Source organism: Doryrhamphus excisus, chromosome 4 (assembly GCF_030265055.1).
Source record: "Doryrhamphus excisus isolate RoL2022-K1 chromosome 4, RoL_Dexc_1.0, whole genome shotgun sequence".
Taxonomy (NCBI): domain Eukaryota; kingdom Metazoa; phylum Chordata; class Actinopteri; order Syngnathiformes; family Syngnathidae; genus Doryrhamphus; species Doryrhamphus excisus.
This window is the reverse complement of record NC_080469.1, coordinates 848,898-872,583: the sequence shown is the minus strand read 5'-3', so window position 1 is coordinate 872,583 and position 23,686 is coordinate 848,898. Positions and strand designations below refer to the sequence as shown.

Below are 23,686 nucleotides of genomic sequence, written 5' to 3'. Positions count from 1 at the left end.
TGAAATATTGTTATGTCCGAGAAATCTGTTCAGCGGCTGAGGCTCGAAGCAGCAACAATCAGGCTGGGAGATGGGAAAATTGTCACAAAATATTGCATTGTGGGAAATGTGAGGGAGATTTAAGAAGTCGTGTCTTTGATTTGCAGAGCTGGTTTGGCAACATTTTTAGAGGGAGAGGACGAAGATGTGAAGGAAAAGACATAGAAATAGAACTGGAGGTAGCAGGGATGAGGATGCTGAGGTTCACAGTGGGAGTGACCAGGATGGATAGGATCAGTAAGGAGTACATCATTACATGTTAGAGACCTTGGAGATAAAGTCCTTTAGGCCAGACTGAGATGGTTAGGACATGTCCAGAGGAGAGATAGTCAATATATTGGTAGAAGGATGTATGACAAATATAACAAAAGGAAAAGGTTATAATATTAGAAGAATAAAAATCAACATATTATGGGAATAAAGTCCTAATATTAAGAGAAGAAATTTTACAAAATGAAAATTAAAAGATCTAAAAAAAAAACAACAAACTTTAATTGTATAACGATAAAGTCAAAATATAAAGTCATATTCTAACAATTTTAAAAAGTGGAATTTTACAAGAATAATAAAAAAATGAGAAAAATATCATAATTTCATAGTTCATAATATTATAAGAAAATACATAATTTCTTTAAAGGGACAGGACAAACCAAAAAACTGGTCTATGGGGGTCAGAATGCTTGTTGTTTTGTAGGGGATCCAAGTCCGACTTCCCCTAATGAAATACAAATTAAATTAGTTTTACATTAGTTTTAAATTAAATTTGATTTTTTGTTGCTATTTTGTTGATATTCTACCTCACCGTATCCAATCTGTATTCCTTCTATTCGTTATGGCTGTGGGCAAAAAACACAATGCCCTCACTTTGACACGTTATAAAGAAAGCAGCGGAGCAGCAAATCCAGACAGAAGTAAACAGAGGGCGAGTTGGGGGGGGGGGGGGGGTGTAAAAATAAATAAATATATAAAAAAATGAACTTAAATGGCATTTTTGATAAGGTGACATTTAAAGATATCTCAGCTCCTTGTTCTTTGAAAGGTCTTATTTTGAGCTCAGAGCAAAAAAAGGTTGTTGCTCAGTAGGAAGTCATTGTCACCTGTCAGTCAGAAAAAGGGAAATATTTGTTTTATTTCTTTTTATACACCAGGGGTCTCAAACACGCGGCCCGCGGGCCAAATGTGGCGCGCAGGACACTAGTTTGAGGCCCCCGCCTTGATATGAAAGTTTAGGAGCCAGCAGGGGTGATAAGTATTTGATCCTCTGCTTATTTGCTAAGTAAGACATGAATCATCCTGATGTTTTTGGTAACTTTATTTGAACAGAACGCAAAGAAGAAAAACATCCAGAAAAAGCAAAGGAGGAATGGAGGGATTCATCTTGGCTGTTGAAGATTTTTTCAGTTCATATCGCATGGTGGACCAGTGGTTTAGTCACCTTTACAGTCATATTACCCAATGTACTAGACATAATAAGAGAAAACTAGGCTTTAAGGCAGGGGTCTCAAACACGCGGCCCGTGGGCCAAATGTGGCGCACAGGACACTAGTTTGAGGCCCCCGCCTTGATATGAAAGTTTAATGTTAGTGCGGCCCGCGCAAGTTTGATATGGATGCTGTATGGTATCATGTACCCAGAAAAAATGATTACGTTTGATTCATGTTCATGTTAAAGGTTAAATAACTGTTAATAGTTATCCTCCCTATCCGTGTGGAAGTGGTAAGTTTTTGGCTATTTAAGTTGAAAGGAAATAACTTGAAGGCTACCGTTTAGGTCGCTAGCTCTCTAGTTTTGCGAGTTAGCATGTGTCTCAAGACCCTGCAGTTGCGCAATATGTTGTAAATAAAAAGAGTATAAATGTGACTATAGTCGTGTTTTGTCATGTCTACAGGGCTCTAATAATGCTTTGTTCATTTTAATATGAAAAAAATCATTTGTCTACCCAACAACTATATTTATTTATTTATTATTACTATGTGGCCAGCCAATCACAGGGCACATATAGACAAACAACCATTCACACTCACATTCATACCTATGGACAATTTGGAGTGGCTAATTAACCTAGCATGTTTTTGGAATGTGGGAGGAAACCGGAGTACCCGGAGAAAACCCACGCATGCACGGGTAGAATATGCAAAGAGTTGGCCGAGGGTGGAATTGAACCCTTGTCTCCTGGCTGTGAGGTCTGCGCGCTAACCACTTGAACACCGTGCAGTCAAGTCGTCTTTCAGAGGTGAAAGGTAAAAGTGTCCCAACACTTCATTAAGCAGCGTAGGCAAGTAAGTATAAGGTCAAATGAAGGTCTCAGTAGATGTAGGTGTGTAGCACCAAGGTGAAGACCTCCTCCCCTCCAGCCGGCTAATGGATGAAGTGTGAACGGTCCTGCCAGCGGTGCCGTCCTCGTCCCACCAAAGGTTCTGACTGGAGGTCAAACGTGGCAACGAGACAGATTGGTTCCGTCTGTGTCGAGTTAGCCGCTAACGGGATGACATAGTTTCCGTGCACACAATATTCACAATATTCATATAAACATGTTTATTTTCATAAAAAGACCAAATGATTGTCCTTATACGACATTTTGTTGCATCATACGCTATGAAAAGCATTACAGTGGACCCTGTTAGCATCGCTAGTTAGCATGTAGCACGGTTAACGGTGAAAATCCACACCAAAGTTATGCCTTGGTTTGCTGACATTTTCCAGTTATTAATACGCTAAGTGTAACTGGGTTCAAAATATACTTTTTAATCACAAAGCGCCCTTGTTAGCAGCTTGCTAAAAAACATGGCGACAGGAAGTGGAAGTGATATGAGTGAATATGAGCTCATATCGGGGTCGATACAGACATAGTACATGGCAGGTAGCTCCCAATTGTAATAACTGCAATATCATCTTGATACGGAATTGGTAATCTGATAATATCTTGTTGCGGTCCAACGATCCATTATTCATGAATTTTAAAATTTATGAAAAAAAAACAAAAGAAAACCCAACATTGACAACGATAGGTGGCACAGCATCATGATGCCGCTATGCAGATGCTCGCTATCAACCGAATTAGACTGAATTCAATCTAACAGTACTCAGAGAGGGGCGGCACGGTGGTCTAGGGGTTAGCGCGCAGACCTCACAGCTAGGAGACCAGGGTTCAATTCCACCCTCGGGCATCTCTGTGTGGAGTTTGCATGTTCTCCGGGTACTCCGGTTTCCTCCCACATTCCAAAAACATGCTAGGTTAATTGGCCACTCCAAATTGTCCATAGGTATGAATGTGAGTGTGAATGGTTGTTTGTAATGGTTGTTTGTCTATATGTGCCCTGTGATTGGCTGGCGACCAGTCCAGGGTGTACCCTGCCTTACGCCCGAAGACAGCTGGGATAGGCTCCAGCACCCCCCACGACCCTCGTGAGGAAAAGCGGTAGAAAATGAATGAATCAGTACTCAGAGAGTACTCTGAAAGTACTCAGAAAGTACTCAGAAACACGACCCTGGACGGGAAAAAGGGATATCAAGCTATTAACTTCGATTAAATCCTGAACAGAAAATGCTTCTCATGCTTTCAGTTTCAGTTTGATATCCCCAGTCAAAGTTTATGCCCCCCCCCCCCCCCCACTCCGCCGCCACCCATCAACAGTATTATGTTGTTGTGGATGCAGGGTGGGAAGAAGGATCTCAGCTGTTCCCCCGTCTCCCCTCCCATTCCGGTTGTAGGTGAGATCCCGGCCTCCCTTTCCTTTTGGCTGACATTACCCAAACTAAGCTCATTTGTCCCCCCCAATAGACCCGCGATCTGCCTTTTGTTGGAGCCCCAACCTCCCATTCATGTCCTCGAAGAGAGCAGACAAAAGAGGAAAAGACACAGGCCCGAACCCTTGGCCCAGACAGACAGCCCGAAAAGGGAGCGTAAAGAGACGCCGGGCTTGAATGGGCAGTGACACGGCTCTGTCCAGCTTTCACTGCAGCCTTTGTACCACAGCGTGTCTCGTTTCTCCGTAGTCGTCATTGCGATGACATCATGCAACAGGAAGCAGGAAATAACTCGAGATACGTGCTTACTTTTGTTGTTTCGGGTGTTTAACTCTTTTCTTTTATACTAAAAAACTGATACAGTAATCCAGTAATACAATTTTAACATTATTAAAGCCCGCTACACATGAAATAACACCCCTACAGTCACTTTGAGACATATATTACCCAATATAGTTGACATGACAACAGAAAAGAAGGCACACAAATAAGCGTGTTGCCGTATAAGCGTTTCAGTGCTCGGGGAGCTGAGTAGGAGGCGAACAGGAAGTGACGTTGGGGGTTCAGAGTTGAGTTTTAGCTTCAAGAGAAGCTGGTCCTGTTGTGACATCAATCAAACTTGCAAGTCTGTTGGTCCGATTGTTCAAGACTGGCGCTTCTGTATCCACACGTGACCAGTGTAGAATACTACATATCACGTCTTTGAATGCGTCTTCTGAATGCCTTATTTTAGTTTTTTAGTTTCTGAAAATCTTTCATTTCGGGAAAAATACGTAACATTTGCTTAATTTGATTTGATTAATTTGATTTGATCTGTGACTAGTGTGGAATACTACATATCACGTCTTTGAATGCGTCTTCTCGATGCCTTATTTTAGTTCTTTAGTTTCTGAAAATCCCTAATTTCAGGGAAAAATACGTAACATTTGCTTAATTTGATTTGATTAATTTGATTTGATCTGTGACCAGTGTGGAATACTACATATCACGTCTTTGAATGCGTCTTCTCAATGCCTTATTTTAGTTCTTTCGTTTCTGAAAATCCCTAATTTCGGGAAAAATACGTAACATTTGCTTAATTTGATTTGATTAATTTGATTTGATCTGTGACTAGTGTGGAATACACCATATCACGTCTTTGAATGCGTCTTCTGAATGCCTTATTTTAGTTCTTTAGTTTCTGAAAATCTTTCATTTCGGGAAAAATACGTAACATTTGCTTAATTTGATTTGATTAATTTGATTTGATCTGTGACCAGTGTGGAATACTACATATCACGTCTTTGAATGCGTCTTCTCGATGCCTTAATTTAGTTCTTTAGTTTCTGAAAATCTTTCATTTCGGGAAAAATACATAACATTTGCTTAATTTGATTTGATTAATTTGATTTGATCTGTGACCAGTGTGGAATACTACATATCACGTCTTTGAATGCGTCTTCTCAATGCCTTATTTTAGTTCTTTAGTTTCTGAAAATCCCTAATTTCGGGAAAAATACGTAACATTTGCTTAATTTGATTTGATTAATTTGATTTGATCTGTGACCAGTGTGGAATACTAAATATCACGTCTTTGAATGCGTCTTCTTGATACCTTATTTTAGTTCTTTAGTTTCTGAAAATCCCTAATTTCGGGAAAAATACGTAACATTTGCTTAATTTGATTTGATTAATTTGATTTGATCTGTGACCAGTGTGGAATACTACATATCACGTCTTTGAATGCGTCTTCTGAATGCCTTATTTTAGTTCTTTAGTTTCTGAAAATCCCTAATTTCGGGAAAAATACGTAACATTTGCTTAATTTGATTTGATTAATTTGATTTGATCTGTGACCAGTGTGGAATACTACATATCACGTCTTTGAATGCGTCTTCTCGATGCCTTAATTTAGTTCTTTAGTTTCTGAAAATCTTTCATTTCGGGAAAAATACGTAACATTTGCTTAATTTGATTTGATTAATTTGATTTGATCTGTGACCAGTGTGGAATACTACATATCACGTCTTTGAATGCGTCTTCTGAATGCCTTATTTTAGTTCTTTAGTTTCTGAAAATCTTTAATTTCGGGAAAAATACGTAACATTTGCTTAATTTGATTTGATTAATTTGATTTGATCTGTGACCAGTGTGGAATACTACATATCACGTCTTTGAATGCGTCTTCTGAATGCCTTATTTTAGTTCTTTAGTTTCTGAAAATCTTTAATTTCGGGAAAAATACGTAACATTTGCTTAATTTGATTTGATTAATTTGATTTGATCTGTGACCAGTGTGGAATACTACATATCACGTCTTTGAATGCGTCTTCTGAATGCCTTATTTTAGTTCTTTAGTTTCTGAAAATCCCTAATTTCGGGAAAAATACGTAACATTTGCTTAATTTGATTTGATCTGTGACCAGTGTGGAATACTACATATCACGTCTTTGAATGCGTCTTCTTGATACCTTATTTTAGTTCTTTAGTTTCTGAAAATCCCTAATTTCGGGAAAAATACGTAACATTTGCTTAATTTGATTTGATTAATTTGATTTGATCTGTGACCAGTGTGGAATACTACATATCACGTCTTTGAATGCGTCTTCTCGATGCCTTAATTTAGTTCTTTAGTTTCTGAAAATCCCTAATTTCGGGGAAAATACGTAACATTTGCTTAATTTGATTTGATTAATTTGATTTGATCTGTGACCAGTGTGGAATACTACATATCACGTCTTTGAATGCGTCTTCTTGATACCTTATTTTAGTTTTTTAGTTTCTGAAAATCTTTCATTTCGGGAAAAATACGTAACATTTGCTTAATTTGATTTGATTAATTTGATTTGATCTGTGACCAGTGTGGAATACTACATATCACGTCTTTGAATGCGTCTTCTGAATGCCTTATTTTAGTTCTTTAGTTTCTGAAAATCTTTCATTTCGGGAAAAATACGTAACATTTGCTTAATTTGATTTGATCTGTGAATCAGTTCAAATCATTCACTTAAAAAGGACCATTGAAAAGTCTTGACTGGCAGTACCCCCAACACTGAATATCACATGATATATTATATATATAAGCTGATAGCTTATGAGCTATCAGTTTATTATAGAAAATGATTCAATGATTTTTCTTCCACAAGGATTCACATTGAATATTTTTCTGTATGAATGTAGCTCAAGCTTTATGTGCCTGCCGGAATATTCCAAAGCAGCTGACATACGAATCTACAAAGCAATAAAGTACGCCATATAATGTTGTATCCGTGTGCCGCTACATGTGAGCTCGGGTTCAGCGTGGATTCAATGGGTGGGATCTGCCATACTGTTCTATAGGGGCTGCTCTGCAAAGCTTAAAATAGACGCCATAAGAAGCCCGTCTCCTGAGGCGTGTCTGAGACATACGTATTATTACAAACAAAAAAAATCCCTGCGTGCCGATATGGCTTCCACGGAGTTCTAAGATTATGTTATGTATTTCATATGAGATATCTGTATTGTTATCTGTTGCATGTGATGACCCAAAATGATGTTGGAACACAATCAGCAACAAGTAAATACCATCTATAACTGTATATACTATAACATTCATATACTATAGTCATATATCACATCTTCAATGAAGGTAGAAGTAACCCTAAAGGGGACCTATTATGCTTTTTCCACTTTTCTGGCCCATAAATGTTGGTAGAATGTTGGATTCTCGTGTTTCAGATAACGAGGTTGGCGCATTTGGAAGTAAGCCCTGAAAGCAATTAGGGATGACTTTGAATGCTTGGTTTCAGAGGGCGTGGCAAAGCTGTTCCTTTGTGATGTCACAGAGGAGTGGACATCCTTATATGGGCGTGGCTGTAGGCCAGATAGGGCTTAGAGTCTGCCCTCCTCCAAGCTCTGCTCGTCTGTTTCCGAGGCAAACCCAGACAGAAGTTATTGGAGAAAGAGAAAAATATTTTCTTCTGTCAATGTTATTTTTACACAGGACTGTTTTTGTGAACATGAATATGAATATCAAATATCCGCCAAATTGTTGCTGAAGCCAGAAGCCGCACGCTCTTCCCGGGAAAGGCGCATTAATGTCGGACATGCCGTGCGTCCACGGAGGTAGAGAGAACCACAGTGCTAGTTTTGTTCTGCCAAGATTGTCTGCAGTTCTGAGCTCCACGGCACCAGCGGTGCCCCTGACAAAGTGTGTCCGACAATGAGTGCTCCTCCTCGGGCATTTAAGGTTGATGCCTCCTCTTTGAGTTCCTAAACACTTTTCAAGTACCTCTCCAAATACTTTATTCATTTATTATCAACTCCTTTACCCACTAAAGTAGAAAGTGTTGTTCGCAGTAGTCAGGAAGTAGTTTAGGACTGTGACTAATCACAGCGGAGTGGGCATGACCGGACTGTGGGAGGAATAAATTAAAACGGACTGTTTTGGCCAGAAGCACAAATCTAAAAAGAAATAGGTGCAGATTCTGGAAAGCCTAGAAAGTTTTCTGTGCGGGTTATTGCGTGTAACCGCTCTATAGGAGTCCACAACTCGATACAAAAGGGTAAAAAAAATGAGCATAATGTTCATTTATCCCTTTCAGTCATAATTTGTACGCATTTAGAATTGTTTGATGCATTTAAAACTATAATTGTAAAACAATAAACGTGTTTTGCGTTAACATTTTTGAGACTTTTGCGTAATACTTGTGGTATTTAGCAAAGAACTACAGTCAACCATTGATTACATCATAGATGGATGAATGACACGTCCTGTTTCCATTATTAGCAAGCTTCTAAAAAGGACATTGTGTGAGAAAAATAGAATAAGAGCACAGTTGGACACAGTTGGAGTGATTGACATTCATTTTCCCTGAACGATGGTTAGCTTAGCTTATATAGCTTATATCTTGGGTTAATGCTATACAAGAATGGAATTCATCAAACTAACAGATAAACATTTGTCCATTATGATTATTGTCACAATGTTGCTGTCGAGTGACTCACGTAATTTTGACACATTTTTATTTACGCACTTTAGCAAGCATCTGTTGAAAGAATGATGTTTGCTAGCATGCTGCTGTGAGCACTGTTAGCATTGAGCATTTAGTTTGGATTCTTCCAAAATTAAAATAGCTGGCAGTTAAGACATATTTACATATTTATATTGCATAGGAGATTGACATTTAGCACTTTAGCAAGCATCTGTTGAAAGAATGATGTTTGCTAGCATGCTGCTGTGAGCACTGTTAGCATTGAGCATTTAGTTGGGATTCTTTAAAAATTAAAATAGCTGGCAGTTAAGACATATTTACATATTTATATTGCATAGGAGATTGACATTTAGCACTTTAGCAAGCATCTGTTGAAAGAATGATGTTTGCTAGCATGCTGCGGTGAGCACTGTTAGCATTGAGCATTTAGTTTGGATTCTTCCAAAATTAAAATAGCTGGCAGTTAAGACATATTTACATATTTATATTGCATAGGAGATTGACATTTAGCACTTTAGCAAGCATCTGTTGAAAGAATGATGTTTGCTAGCATGCTGCTGTGAGCACTGTTAGCATTGAGCATTTAGTTGGAATTCTTCCAAAATTAAAATAGCTGGCAGTTAAGACATATTTACATATTTATATTGCATAGGAGATTGACATTTAGCACATTAGCAACCATCTGTTGAAAGAATGATGTTTGCTAGCATGCTGCTGTGAGCACTGTTAGCATTGAGCATTTAGTTGGGATTCTTTAAAAATTAAAATAGCTGGCAGTTAAGACTTTTACATATTTATATTGCATAGGAGATTGACATTTAGCACTTTAGCAACCATCTGTTGAAAGAATGATGTTTGCTAGCATGCTGCTGTGAGCACTGTTAGCATTGAGAATTTAGTTGGGATTCTTCCAAAATTAAAATAGCTGGCAGTTAAGACATATTTACATATTTATATTGCATAGGAGATTGACATTTAGCACTTTAGCAAGCATCTGTTGAAAGAATGATGTTTGCTAGCATGCTGCTGTGAGCACTGTTAGCATTGAGAATTTAGTTGGGATTCTTTAAAAATTAAAATAGCTGGCAGTTAAGACATATTTACATATTTATATTACATAGGAGATTGACATTTAGCACTTTAGCAACCATCTGTTGAAAGAATGATGTTTGCTAGCATGCTGCTGTGAGCACTGTTAGCATTGAGCATTTAGTTGGGATTCTTTAAAAATTAAAATAGCTGGCAGTTAAGACATATTTACATATTTATATTGCATAGGAGATTGACATTTAGCACTTTAGCAAGCATCTGTTGAAAGAATGATGTTTGCTAGCATGCTGCGGTGAGCACTGTTAGCATTGAGCATTTAGTTTGGATTCTTCCAAAATTAAAATAGCTGGCAGTTAAGACATATTTACATATTTATATTGCATAGGAGATTGACATTTAGCACTTTAGCAAGCATCTGTTGAAAGAATGATGTTTGCTAGCATGCTGCTGTGAGCACTGTTAGCATTGAGCATTTAGTTGGAATTCTTCCAAAATTAAAATAGCTGGCAGTTAAGACATATTTACATATTTATATTGCATAGGAGATTGACATTTAGCACATTAGCAACCATCTGTTGAAAGAATGATGTTTGCTAGCATGCTGCTGTGAGCACTGTTAGCATTGAGCATTTAGTTGGGATTCTTTAAAAATTAAAATAGCTGGCAGTTAAGACTTTTACATATTTATATTGCATAGGAGATTGACATTTAGCACTTTAGCAACCATCTGTTGAAAGAATGATGTTTGCTAGCATGCTGCTGTGAGCACTGTTAGCATTGAGAATTTAGTTGGGATTCTTCCAAAATTAAAATAGCTGGCAGTTAAGACATATTTACATATTTATATTGCATAGGAGATTGACATTTAGCACTTTAGCAAGCATCTGTTGAAAGAATGATGTTTGCTAGCATGCTGCTGTGAGCACTGTTAGCATTGAGAATTTAGTTGGGATTCTTTAAAAATTAAAATAGCTGGCAGTTAAGACATATTTACATATTTATATTACATAGGAGATTGACATTTAGCACTTTAGCAACCATCTGTTGAAAGAATGATGTTTGCTAGCATGCTGCTGTGAGCACTGTTAGCATTGAGCATTTAGTTGGGATTCTTTAAAAATTAAAATAGCTGGCAGTTAAGACTTTTACAAATATATATTACATAGGAGATTGACGTTTAGCACTTTAGCAACCATCTATAGAAGCAAAAGATGTTAGCATCTTGTTAGCACAGAGTAGCCACAGACGTTGATGGCATGCAAACTTTTCGCGTTGTTAGCATTTCTGTTTTGGTCGGTCTCAAACACAGAGTCATACGTATTGATTTTCATTCCATATATTTTCATTCATTTCAAATAATACAGTGTACATTTTATTTCATATTTAATGTGGAACGAGCTCTGATGATACTGTGGTGTATTTGTACGGGACATGGAGGTGGTCTACGTGTTTTACGTGTACCCTTTAGTTACAGCAAACACACGCGGAGCAGGAACGTTGCGTCTGCACACACAACTTCAACAGTTGGTCAGTCAAGGGGAAAATGAGTCACATGTAACAACATGCGGGGTCAGAGGTCAGCGTTAATGACACACACACATCCAGGGTTTTGACACTGTTGAGGACATTTACAGCTCGTTGATACAACTGGTCAAGGCGAGTCGAGACTGTGTGTGGTCCCATTGCACCTCCTATTTCACAGTCACACGCCTCAGAGTCCTACTCTCACATTTCAGCTAATATGTCATGATGGCGTCCATGATAGTGCTGATGATTCATGTAAATTATTTTGCTATAGCTAACTTTGTTTGTTTGTTCATAGACACATTATAAGGAAAAGGAAGGAAAAGCCTTGGTGTAAACTTTTGTCATAAACTGAAAAACATGCGGCTGCACGGGTAGGAGAACCGGGTTCGATTCCCCGCTCAGGCATCTCTGTGTGGCGTTTGCATGCTCTCCCTTCCATGTGTAGCGAGACCCCCAAACAACGCACAACAATGAGCCAATTCAAGAAACAATACAAGCAGTTGATTTTTGTTGTTTTTTTTTGTTTTTTTTTTACGTCCTCCTTTTTTATGTTTGAAAATATTTCATTTAGGGCAACAAAATGTCCAATTTGCTTTAAAAAAAAAATTTTAAATTATAGTTTTGATTAATAAAAGGACATAAACAATACAAGCAGTTGATGTTTGCTAAATACAAGGATGAAGAGTCTTGAACCAGTCATGATGTGAATGTTTTTAAATTTTATTTTAAATTTTAAAAAATTTAAATTTTCAAAAAAATATAACAATAATATTTAATAATAATTTATAATATTTTTTATAATATTTTTTTAATATTTAAAAAAACTATATTAGGAAAGCAGGAAGTGAACAAATGTAACAGTTACTGATTGTAAAAGATTTAAAAAAAATTAAGTTTAAAAAATATATATTAGGAAAGCAGGAAGTGAACAAATGTAACAGTTAGTGATTGTAAAAGATTTAAAAAAATCAAGTTTAAAAAATTATATTAGGAAAGCAGGAAGTGAACAAATGTAACAGTTACTGATTGTAAAAGATTTTTAAAAATCAAGTTTAAAAAATTATATTAGGAAAGCAGGAAGTGAACAAATGTAACAGTTACTGATTGTAAAATATTTTTAAAAATTTAGTTTAAAAAATTATATTAGGAAAGCAGGAAGTGAACAAATGTAACAGCTACTGATTGTAAAAGATTAACAATAATTTAATAAAAAAAATTATATTAGGAAAGCAGGAAGTGAACAAATGTAACAGTTACTGATTGTAAAAGATTAAAAATAATTTAATTAAAAAAATTATATTAGGAAAGCAGGAAGTGAACAAATGTAATAGTTACTGATTGTAAAAGATTTTTAAAAAGCAAAATTTAAGTTTAAAAAAAATTCTATTAGGAAAGCAGGAAGTGAACAAATGTAAGAGTTACTGAATGTAAAAGTACCAGATGGAGGGGTAGGATTTAATAAGCTTTGCTTCTTCCTACTCCTTTTGGACATGTGGAACTGATTATGGGATGCACTCAATTGGAATCTGATGCATGTTCAAATGAAATTAAACCTTTACCATTACCATTACCATTACCATTACCATTACCATTACCATTACCATTACCATTACCATTACCATTACCATTACCATTACCATTACCAAAACATGCATGCTAGGTTAATTGGCTATGTTAAACTGAATGTCGTGTCAATGCTCGTTTGTGTATTTGATTGGCCACCTCGCCTCTCGCCCAAAGACTCCAGCACGCCAACACTAGTGAGGATAAGCGGTACAGAATTTATGGCAATGCAAATGCTGAATCATGAATGAATCATGCACTGTATATGCAGAAAAATATAGAAATCTTTTTTTTTTGTCTACTATCGTTAAGATAGCCCTTTATGAATTATGAAAAAGGCTCTCTCCATGGCTGTTTAAATGTTCATGGATTATGGATTATTATCACTGATTATTGCTTCCATTCCTGTGTTATTGTCTCATTAACGCATGAGAAAGGCTCCATGAGCCGAGGCGGGAGGGCGGGATCCGGGTCGTCGTCCAAGTGACCCTCCCGACGGACCTGACCCGCACGTCCCTCCTCACTGCTACATAATGGATGAAGGACAGTCACGGGCAGGGAGGAGGAGGTATAGGAGCAGGCTCCTTATTACCTTGTGATTCATTTTTAATGAGGTAAACAGGTCTTTCCAGGTCACTGGCGCTCCCACAGACACCCACGGTGGGTGGTGTGTCTTCACCGTCAGCTGCCTTATTGCTGGCCGCTTTGACATCCTCCACGGCTGCAGGGGCTCCACTGCATAATTGGGTCTCGCTGTCATTGACACAACACGTCTCACTTCTCACAGAGTCTCCGAACTCCGAGTAAGATAGCGCCAATTACACGGAGGGGAGAAAAGCTTATTATCAGGGCTGGACCAAACCATTGCTACTGCTTTCCTCTCTCTATCCAATACATCTCTTATCTCTGGGTCACGTCAGTGCTGGACTTCAACCATAGTACAGCAAAACAGGTTATTTGGAACGTATAGAAAACGATGGGAAAATGTAGAGACTAATAAACAACCAGACGGCGCCGTTTCAGTAGAAATTGCATGTAATGCTGAAGTTGAACCGAATGCTGTTGACTGAGGATCAGACCAGCAACCATCAGGAATAAACACAATGGTGGAATCGAACTCGGGTCTCCTAGCTATGTGGCCTGAGTGCTAAACACTCTCCGCCGTGCAGCCAATACGAGACACAAAAGCACTGAACTTGATCGCCAGAGTAACAGGCCTTTATTGCAGGTTTGAATGATATAACAGTATAATAACATGGGCTACTGTTGAGCTGATTATATCTACTATATAAGGCAGGGGTCTCAAACTCAATTTACTTGGGGGCCACTGGAGCTAGGGTCTGGGCGAGACTGGGCGGCATCAGGTTTTCCAAAAAAAACAAAACAAAAAATGCATTTATTAAAAACAGAAAAATTAATAAACTTTGCTTTGGTTTCGATTTTTTTTTACAATAAAAGCTCTGATAAAACATTCCACTGTTCTCAAATATCTTACTTTTTATTTTTCTACACAAAATAAGATGAAAAATAAATAAACAAATCAAGAATAAAGAAAATCAATCAATCAGTAATAAATAAATATAATAATAATAATAAAAACTTAAGAAAGCACATATAGTTGGTGGGTAGACAAATGATTTTTTTCAGATTAAAATGAACAAAGCATTATTAGAGCCCTGTAGACATGACAAAACACGACTATAGTCACATTTATACTCTTTTTATTTACAACATATTGCGCAACTGCAGGGTCTTGAGACACATGCTAACTCGCAAACTAGAGAGCTAGCGACCTAAACGGTAGCCTTCAAGTTATTTCCTTTCAACTTAAATAGCCAAAAACTTACCACTTCCACACGGATAGGGAGGATAACTATTAACAGTTATTTAACCTTTAACATGAACATGAATCAAACGTAATCATTTTTTCTGGGTACATGATACCATACAGCATCCATATCAAACTTTTAAACATTAAACTTTCATATCAAGGCGGGGGCCTCAAACTAGTGTCCTGCGGGCCACATTTGGCCCACGGGCCGTGTGTTTGAGACCCCTGATATAATGTAATAGTGTAATAATGTGACTAAAAGGGTATTATTTCATGTCTAGAGGGCTCTAATAACGCTAAAAGCATATTTAGATGGTAGTCACTTATCTCTGTCAAGTCTGGAACTAATGAACTGGGATAAACAAGCGATTACTGCATATTGTAGTTATTAGTATTCTTAATTGTAGCACATAATAATATTGTTGTAAATAATAATATAATATATATATTATAATAATAATATAATTCAAGGCCAGGCGCTGACACCATGCAAGTTACCGAGAAAATACCACATCCCAAGGACGAGGTCTTGACACAACCCAGGACAGGACATGTTGCCATGGGAACCGAGCCAAAAGGGAAGATCAAAGAAAGACTTCCACCTGTCCAAGCGTGGCAAGGACGAGATACCTGTTGGCGAGAACGTGAGGAAGTCAGACCATCTTGTGCATCGCGGTTAACCGCTACGTGAAGGAAGTTACCCAGGAGGGTAACTCTGAGCTACCAAGGATCAGGTTCATGTTTCTCCTTTGAGGACTGCAGAAGGTGGACACTTTGGTCCAAAGTAGGATATTCCAAAATGGAATATCGTCGGAATTGTCGCACTTTAATGAACTAAAACAAGTTCGTCCAAGAACCCGGCGATGATCGCCATAGATGTTCGGGGAATGGGGACGCAAGGGGCTGTCATGGGGGAAATCAAACCACCTCAGTCGGGTTTCCGTGAAAGTTGATGTCCAGGTACGCTTTGGTAAACAGGGAGGCGGAGAACTCCCACAGCAATTCCCCGTTAGGCTTGGCGAGGCAGTGATGGGAAGACAGAAGGAGAGGGAGCGTCAGGAAGGTGAGAAGAGGAACAGATGGTGAGATGCGGCGATTGGAAGCCGACGCTCGTTTTCAAACAGGTGCTATACATAGACACGCTTTCAGGGATAGCAGTACCACCGCAAGTCATTAAAAAGGACATTTCCTGGAGACAGTATAGATATCCTCCTGCCTGGGGGGGCTGGGGGGGGTGGAAATGAATTGACGAGCCCTTAAGTATTTTCTTTTTCCAACGCAAACGCTGAGCTTCATATATGCTATTGTGCTGGAAGAAAGATTAGGGAGGATCTTTTCTGCCTGACTGGTGACAGCAGCTCTCAGCAACAAGATGAGGATCATTTCCCCTGCTGAGAAAAAAACTCCACTCAGCCTGGATGGAACCTTCATCACACGCACACGTTTCACATCATGAGCTGCGTTTGTCAGTGGGAATTATAAAAGCTGGTTAGAGGAATCAAACATGGAGTGTGTTAGTGTGCTTCGCGCTGGCGAGTGTCTGAATTCAACATATCGTTCGTCAAGCGGAAAAGGAAAATGTAACATCTGCAAAGCTCTTGACACACTTAATGTACACGAATACAGGATTTACAATTCAGCTATGAACGATAAATCATCAAACAGTATAGAAGTTAGTGTATTTTGCACTGAACATTGAACCAATTTGTTCAGTGCAGTCCTCTCTTGTCCAGTTTGGTAGACCAGGCTGCGGTTGTTGTAGTACAGAAGGTTGGTAGCAGTTCAGACAGTACAGAAGTTAATGTATTTTGCACTGAACATTGAACCAAATTGTTCAGTGCAGTCCACTCTTGTCCAGTTTGGTAGACCAGGCTGCGGTTGTTGCAGTACAGAAGGTTGGTAGCAGTTCAGACAGTACAGAAGTTAGCGTGTTTTGCACTGAACATTGAACCAAATTGTTCAGTGCAGTCCTCGCTTGTCCAGTTTGGTAGACAGGGCTTCTTGTTGTTGCAGTACAGAAGGTTGGTAGCAGTTCAGACAGTACAGAAGTTAGCGTGTTTTGCACTGAACATTGAACCAAATTGTTCAGTGCAGTCCTCTCTTGTCCAGTTTGGTAGACCAGGCTGCGGTTGCTGCAGTACAGAAGGTTGGTAGCAGTTCAGACAGTACAGAAGTTAGCGTGTTTTGCACTGAACATTGAACCAAATTGTTCAGTGCAGTCCTCTCATGTCCAGTTTGGTAGACCAGGCTTCTTGTTGTTGCAGTACAGAAGGTTGGTAGCAGTTCAGACAGTACAGAAGTTAACGTATTTTGCACTGAACATTGAACCAAATTGTTCAGTGCAGTCCTCTCTTGTCCAGTTTGGTAAACCAGGCTTCTTGTTGTTGCAGTACAGAAGGTTGGTAGCAGTTCAGACAGTACAGAAGTTAGCGTGTTTTGCACTGAACATTGAACCAAATTGTTCAGTGCAGTCCGCTCTTGTCCAGTTTGGTAGACCAGGCTGCGGTTGTTGCAGTACAGAAGGTTGGTAGCAGTTCAGACAGTACAGAAGTTAGCGTGTTTTGCACTGAACATTGAACCAAATTGTTCAGTGCAGTCCTCGCTTGTCCAGTTTGGTAGACAGGGCTTCTTGTTGTTGCAGTTTTCTCCGGGTACTCCGGTTTCCTCCCACATTCCAAAAACATGCTAGGTTAATTAGCCACTCCAAATTGTCCATAGGTATGAATGTGAGTGTGAATGGTTGTTTGCCTATATGTGCCCTGTGATTGGCTGGCCACCAGTCCAGGGTGGACCCCGCCTCTCGCCCCAAGACAGCTGGGATAGGCTCCAGCACCCCCTGTGAGGCTAAGCGGTAGAAAATGAATGAATGATTTTGCTCCTCAAATTGAAGTGAAGATGTCCCACTCTGACGTTAATGTCCATTCACTCTCACTTCCTATTGGCTCAGTGTTACAATTTGCAGATAATGGACCACAGACACGACCCCCCCTCCCTTCCCATCTATCTATCTATCCATCTCCCCACCCTTTCCTCCATCTTTTTCTCCCTCCCTTTCCCTCTCTCTCTCTCTCTCTCTCTCTCTCTCTCTCTCTCTCTCTCTCTTCCCAGCCTTGAGCTCTTTTGCTGCGGGTCACAATGGCGTGAAAGAGTGAATGGGTGGGAGGCGTTTAAGAGAGCAGTGAGTGGGAGTGGAGTCTGAGCGCAGAGGGTCCACGGTTTAAGAGAAAGGGGGTTCTCTCTTTCATTCTCTCTCTCTCTCTCTCTCTCTCTCTCTCTCTCTCTCTCTCTCTCTGCTCAGCATCAGCCGCTAGGTAGCCTCCATCGCTGAGAGCCAGGAGAAGTAAGACCATGACTGAGCTGTCAGAGCTCTGAGAGCTGCAGACCGCCGGCAGACGAGCAGAGTGCGTTGGTGTTCAAGCTGTGGATGCTGGGCAGGAGGTAAGCCACCTTTCTTACCTGGAAGCAGCCACGCTACGTGGAAGGAATGTGCTAATTCATTCCGTCATTAGCATAATTAGGCACGGCGACTGGAAAAGTTGGAGCGTTTTCACATTCTTTCACTTCACATGGGCTAAAACTTTATTAGCACTGTTTTTCCATGACGCTCAGAAAAAGTACCCACAGCCATTTGTGCTAATATATGAGTTACATTTATGTTACATTATCCAGAATAAATGTATTCCTTATTTGAAAATAACGCTTTCTACTTTGAATTGAACAAAGAACATTTATTGAGTGTCTTATTAGCATCTTTGCTGTTGTTATGCTAATACGCTAAAACCCTCATTGTGACATTTTACTAGCTTGTTTGCTAGTAATTGCTATTCATTCATTGAAGAATCATAGGAAGAAGAGTTGAATTGTAATATTTGACACCCTATTAAAGCGTTAAACGGGTTAGAAATTAGCAAAATAGAATCTTTTGGAAAAACGAGCTGACTTCCCTGACACGCTGCTGGGAATAGTTCCCCGATTGTCACATGACAACCACTCCCAAATGTCCCACACTTGTCTCGTGCCGCTTCATCACTTCATCGTGCATCTTCACTCTATCATCTTTTTTATCATATTTTTTAATGTAATATTCTACACCGGTCACTAGGTGTCAGTAATGTTACATTAATGTTTCGGGAGACACACAAGCACCAGACTTGTTGGCTGGAAAACAATTGACTTTTATTGACTGATGTCACTTCCTGTTCAAGCATGAGTCTTGTTTATGTCTTGTTTATGTCTTAATATGTCTACTATATTGGCTAACTATATAGCTAACTGTTTGTTTGTTCATAAACACAATAGAAGGAAAAGGAAGGAAAAGCCTTGGTGTAAACTTTTGTCGTAAACTGAAAAACATGCGGCTAAACGGATAGGAGACGCGGGTTCGATTCCCCGCTCAGGCATCTCTGTGTGGCGTTTGCATGCTCACCCTTCCATGTGTAGCGAGACCCAAAAATACAAGCAGTTGATGTTTGCAGGAGTCTTGAACCAGTATTGATGTGCTATATATATATACTGTATATATATATATATATATATATATACATATATGAATACATTATGCTTTTTCACCCATTATTAGTCAAGTTTTATGTCATATTCTACACTGGTCACTAGGTGTCAGTAATGTTACATTAATGTTTCGTGAGACACACAAGCACCAGACTTGTTGGCTGGAACAATTGACTTTTATTGACTGATGTCACTTCCTGTTCAAGCATGAGTCTTGTTTATGTCTTGTTTATGTCTTATTATGTCCGCTATATTTTGTAATACAAGCGTAAAGGTGACTATAGGGATGTTATTTCATGTCAAGAGGGCTCTAATCACGTAAAAAGACATATTTTGAAGGATGTAAGCAGGTTTTCTATGCTCTAAATACAGTAAACCTGGGATATATCGGATTCAATTGTTCCCACTGGTTTTGTCCGATATAAGCGAAATCCGTTATATGCGTATACCGGAAAATGTCCGTTTTACGCATATATGGGATTTATATCCGGTATATGCGTAAATGGGATTTTATCCGTTATAAAAAGGCACTTCCTTGACTATGTTTCCAATGTACCTGGACGCGCAGGCAACGCTGCAAACGCTGCAAATGACGTCGTATAGCGGCCTGTCACCATTCGGCGAATCGGAGCGCCACGATGCAGCCATCCGATATATGCCAGGGAAATTTCATGGAAATGCATTGGAACGGGACTGGAGATTTTGTCCGAAATAGGCGAAATCCGTTATAAAAAATCCGATATATGCAATGAATTTTTATTGGAAATGCATTACAGAAAAATCGCTTCTTTTTTATCTGTCCGTTGTGAGCGAATTTCCGATATATCCCAGGTTTACTGTACAAACATATTCCATTTATAAGTAAGGAATCCTGGAGTTTACTTATAATTGTCAAGTATGAGGGATTACTCTTTATCATTTAGGGACCTTTCAATTCAACTTTTTTTGTTTGTTCTTGAAGATATAATTGATAAATGTTACAATATATCAATTGTTAGCTGATTGGGTACTTGTGGGCATTCTTGACCAATGTACTTTTTTGAAAAAGTATTTATTGTGTATGATACTACATATAGGAAAATGGATTAATGATACAGTGCATTATCTGTTGTGATAACTGCTGTGTGCTACTGTAGGTAACAGGATGTGTGTGTGTGTGTGTGTGTGTGTTTGTGTGTGTGTGTGTGTGTGTGTGTGTCGAACCGTGTGTAGGTCCAGATGTATACGTGATGGTTTACGGCAGCAGACAGTAGGCTTTTGTAAGACAGGAAACAGACAGCTGCTTTGCGTTAGATGCTGCTGCTCGGCTCCTCTCTCTTAGATCTCCAGCATTGACGCTGCAGACTGTAAACTGGCAACGCACACGCACGCGCACACGCACACATCGGGAATCATTTGTGCGACAGTTCAGTCCCATGGGATGGATGCAAAATGGATGGTAAATAAACAGTAACGGGCGTTTGTCAGTCCAAACATGTTTGGATTTTTCTATTAGATTTGTCTTTACACGTCGACAATGACAGTAGGGGTGGACCAAGCGTTGTGGATACTAATTCCAATATCCCGTTTTACTTGGAGCGTTGAATAGATCATTTGGAATTGTTGAATAAATGCAATACAGTAAACCTGGGATATATCGGACTCGGATATATCGGAAATTCGCTCACAACGGACAGATAAAAAAGAAGCGATTTTTCTGTAATGCATTTCCAATAAAAATTCATTGCATATATCGGATTTTTTATAACGGATTTCGCCTATTTCGGACAAAATCTCCAGTCCCGTTCCAATGCATTTCCATGAAATTTCCCTGGCATATATCGGATGGCCGCATCGTGGCGCTCCGATTCGCCGAATGGTGACAGGCCGCTATACGACGTCATTTGCAGCGTTTGCAGCGTTGCCTGCGCGTCCAGGTACATTGGAAACATAGTCAAGGAAGTGCCTTTTTATAACGGATAAAATCCCATTTACGCATATACCGGATATAAATCCCATATATGCGTAAAACGGACATTTTCCGGTATACGCATATAACGGATTTCGCTTATATCGGACAAAACCAGTGGGAACAATTGAATCCGATATATCCCAGGTTTACTGTATATATATTTTTAAAAGACATTGATTTGTGAAGAATTTAACCACCCACAATTATCAGAAGTATTTTTTACATTCTAATAAAGATAATAAATGTCGTTGTTCACTCAGGATGATGGAGGATAACAGGCTAAAATACAGTGAAGCATAATCTTATCTTTACAGTACTAAACACATTTCACGTATAAAATGTAAGCTACTCACCGCTAATGAATGATGATGTAAGATGATGGATGGAATAAATGGAATCGGTCACAGTCGAGCCCTTCGCTTGGTTGTCAGGCTAGCTAAAGTGGAAACTTCTAAAATTCTCTTAATGTCTCAAAAAATGTATTTGATACGATTTAAAAAGGTCTTAAACTGTAACGTCAATTTTGTTGTGACATGTTTCGATTTAAAGTAACCAGACCCTTCAGATTGGATTGATTTAACCAGTTCCCGACAATGAAATGTGACTTAAATTGTATTCATCACAGTCTTTAAAAAAAAAAAAAAAACGGAAATTTTAATTGTTGAAGACTGCACACAGACTGACAAATATCGCAGTAATATCACAATATCAACAACACAAAAAAAAACCCCAAACCAAAACAATATTTGTTAAAATAAAAGGAACTGAAAAAAATCCACCTTATCATGATCTAATGCTGATATTACTCTCATCATCGATTTGATTTTATATTTGGATCCTCTCATTGTCTCATATTGTTGTATGTGTAATAATCGTTATCTCACTTATCACAGTTAATTGGTTTCAGACCCAAGTGAATTTCCTCAAAGTCGGATTCCTTTTTTAAAACTGATTATAGTTACAACATAGAAAACCTGTTTATAAACTTATCAATATGTTTATGAACTCTGTGGACTTTAATAATGCTGCTATAGTCACCTTTACATTCATATGACCTGATATAGTAGACATAATAAGAGAAAATAAGACATATAAGAAATGAATAAGACTCATGCTCGCTGTGTAAATGTAAACAGGAAGTCGGGGGTTTAGAGTTGAGTTTTAGCTTAGCGTGGGTTCGTAATTAACCAAATTCAAAATTCTACTTAATTAGTTTCAGGCTTGACCATCATAAGTGAATTCCCAGGATTCCTTACTTGTAAATGGAATATGTCTGTACAGTATAGAAAACCTGCTCATGATTTTTTTTACCGGGATTAGAGCCCTCTCGACATGAAATAACATCCCTATGCTCAACTTTACACTTGTGTTAGCAGAATAGTAGACATAATAAGACATGCACGACAAACTTGCAATAAAAGCCTGTTGTTCTGGCGATCGAGTCTGGTGCTTGTGCGTCTCACCCAACATTACAGTACCATTAGTGACACCTAGTGACCGGTGCAGATTATTACATATGATCACAACGTCTATGAATGCATCTTCTGAATGCCTTTTATTTGTATTTTATTTTTTTTAATACATCTGTATGCTTGAAAATGATTGATTTTGGCAAAAAATATGTAAAATTTGCATATTTTTGATAGATATTAATTCACAAAATATTGTGATTTATTTAATTAATATATTTTTGAAAAAACATGCTTGAATGAAGCTGCAAAAAAAATGTTAGCATGCTTAATTTTTGTGCCGGATGCCCTTCCTGATGCTGTAATGGGAGTACTGGCCGTATGGCCCGCCCGTATTAGCCACTAGCGGGGTTAAAAAACGATTGATTGGAAGCTTTTTGTTGTGATATTTAGGCAAGCCAAATGTTTTCCTGGCTGGGAGAGATGTCCCCCTGCAGCTCCGAGGAGAGTTGAAGCCTGGAGAGCTAAATGTGTGCTCAGTGGGGGGGAGAGTAAATGAAAATATAAGCTTGGCTGCTGTGGAAGATGCCCGCAGGATGCCCACAGGATGCCCACAGGATGCCCACCGTGTGCGCTGCAGGGCGATTGTGCAGATCAGGCGTTACAAATCCACAAGAAGAGTTTCATTCAAGTTCACTGCGGGTTTTGTTGAATTTTATTGCGGTGAAACAGCGCTCGGGTGCATCTTTTTTTTTTTTTTTTTTTTTTACAAGAGCCACGCCGGGGCTCTGCTTACATTGTGATGACCTCCGTCTACCATGTGTGATGTCCATTCATAGGTGGTCTTGCAGGATGTGAATAGCTGCCGTCAGCATGACGATGAGTGGGAAAGAGGCCATTGTTTGGACAGCTGTTAGCGCCCGACGCCCGACAAAGCTCTCGATGAGGGCGGTTTTAACCCCACTTAGCTTCTCCACTGGCGATGGAGCACTAACAATAATTGTGGATATTCATGATGGCCCAGGACTGGCAACACTCGGACTCCATATCAGAATATTTCATTCATCCTCAGACAGAAAATAGCTTGGAATCGCTGTAAATGTAAACA

The 23,686-nt window shown here is 38.9% G+C and overlaps 1 protein-coding gene across 5 annotated transcripts in view; it reads left to right on the top strand.

Moving 5' to 3' along the window:
* Positions 1 to 23,686, top strand: part of tncb (tenascin Cb) — a 104,973-nt gene that overhangs the window by 23,274 nt on the left and 58,013 nt on the right. For all 5 annotated transcript variants that reach the window (XM_058069986.1, XM_058069984.1, XM_058069982.1 and 2 more), the window contains exon 2: positions 18,008 to 18,147. The gene's annotated coding sequence lies outside the window, so the exon portion shown is untranslated. The remainder of the gene's footprint in view (positions 1 to 18,007; positions 18,148 to 23,686) is intronic.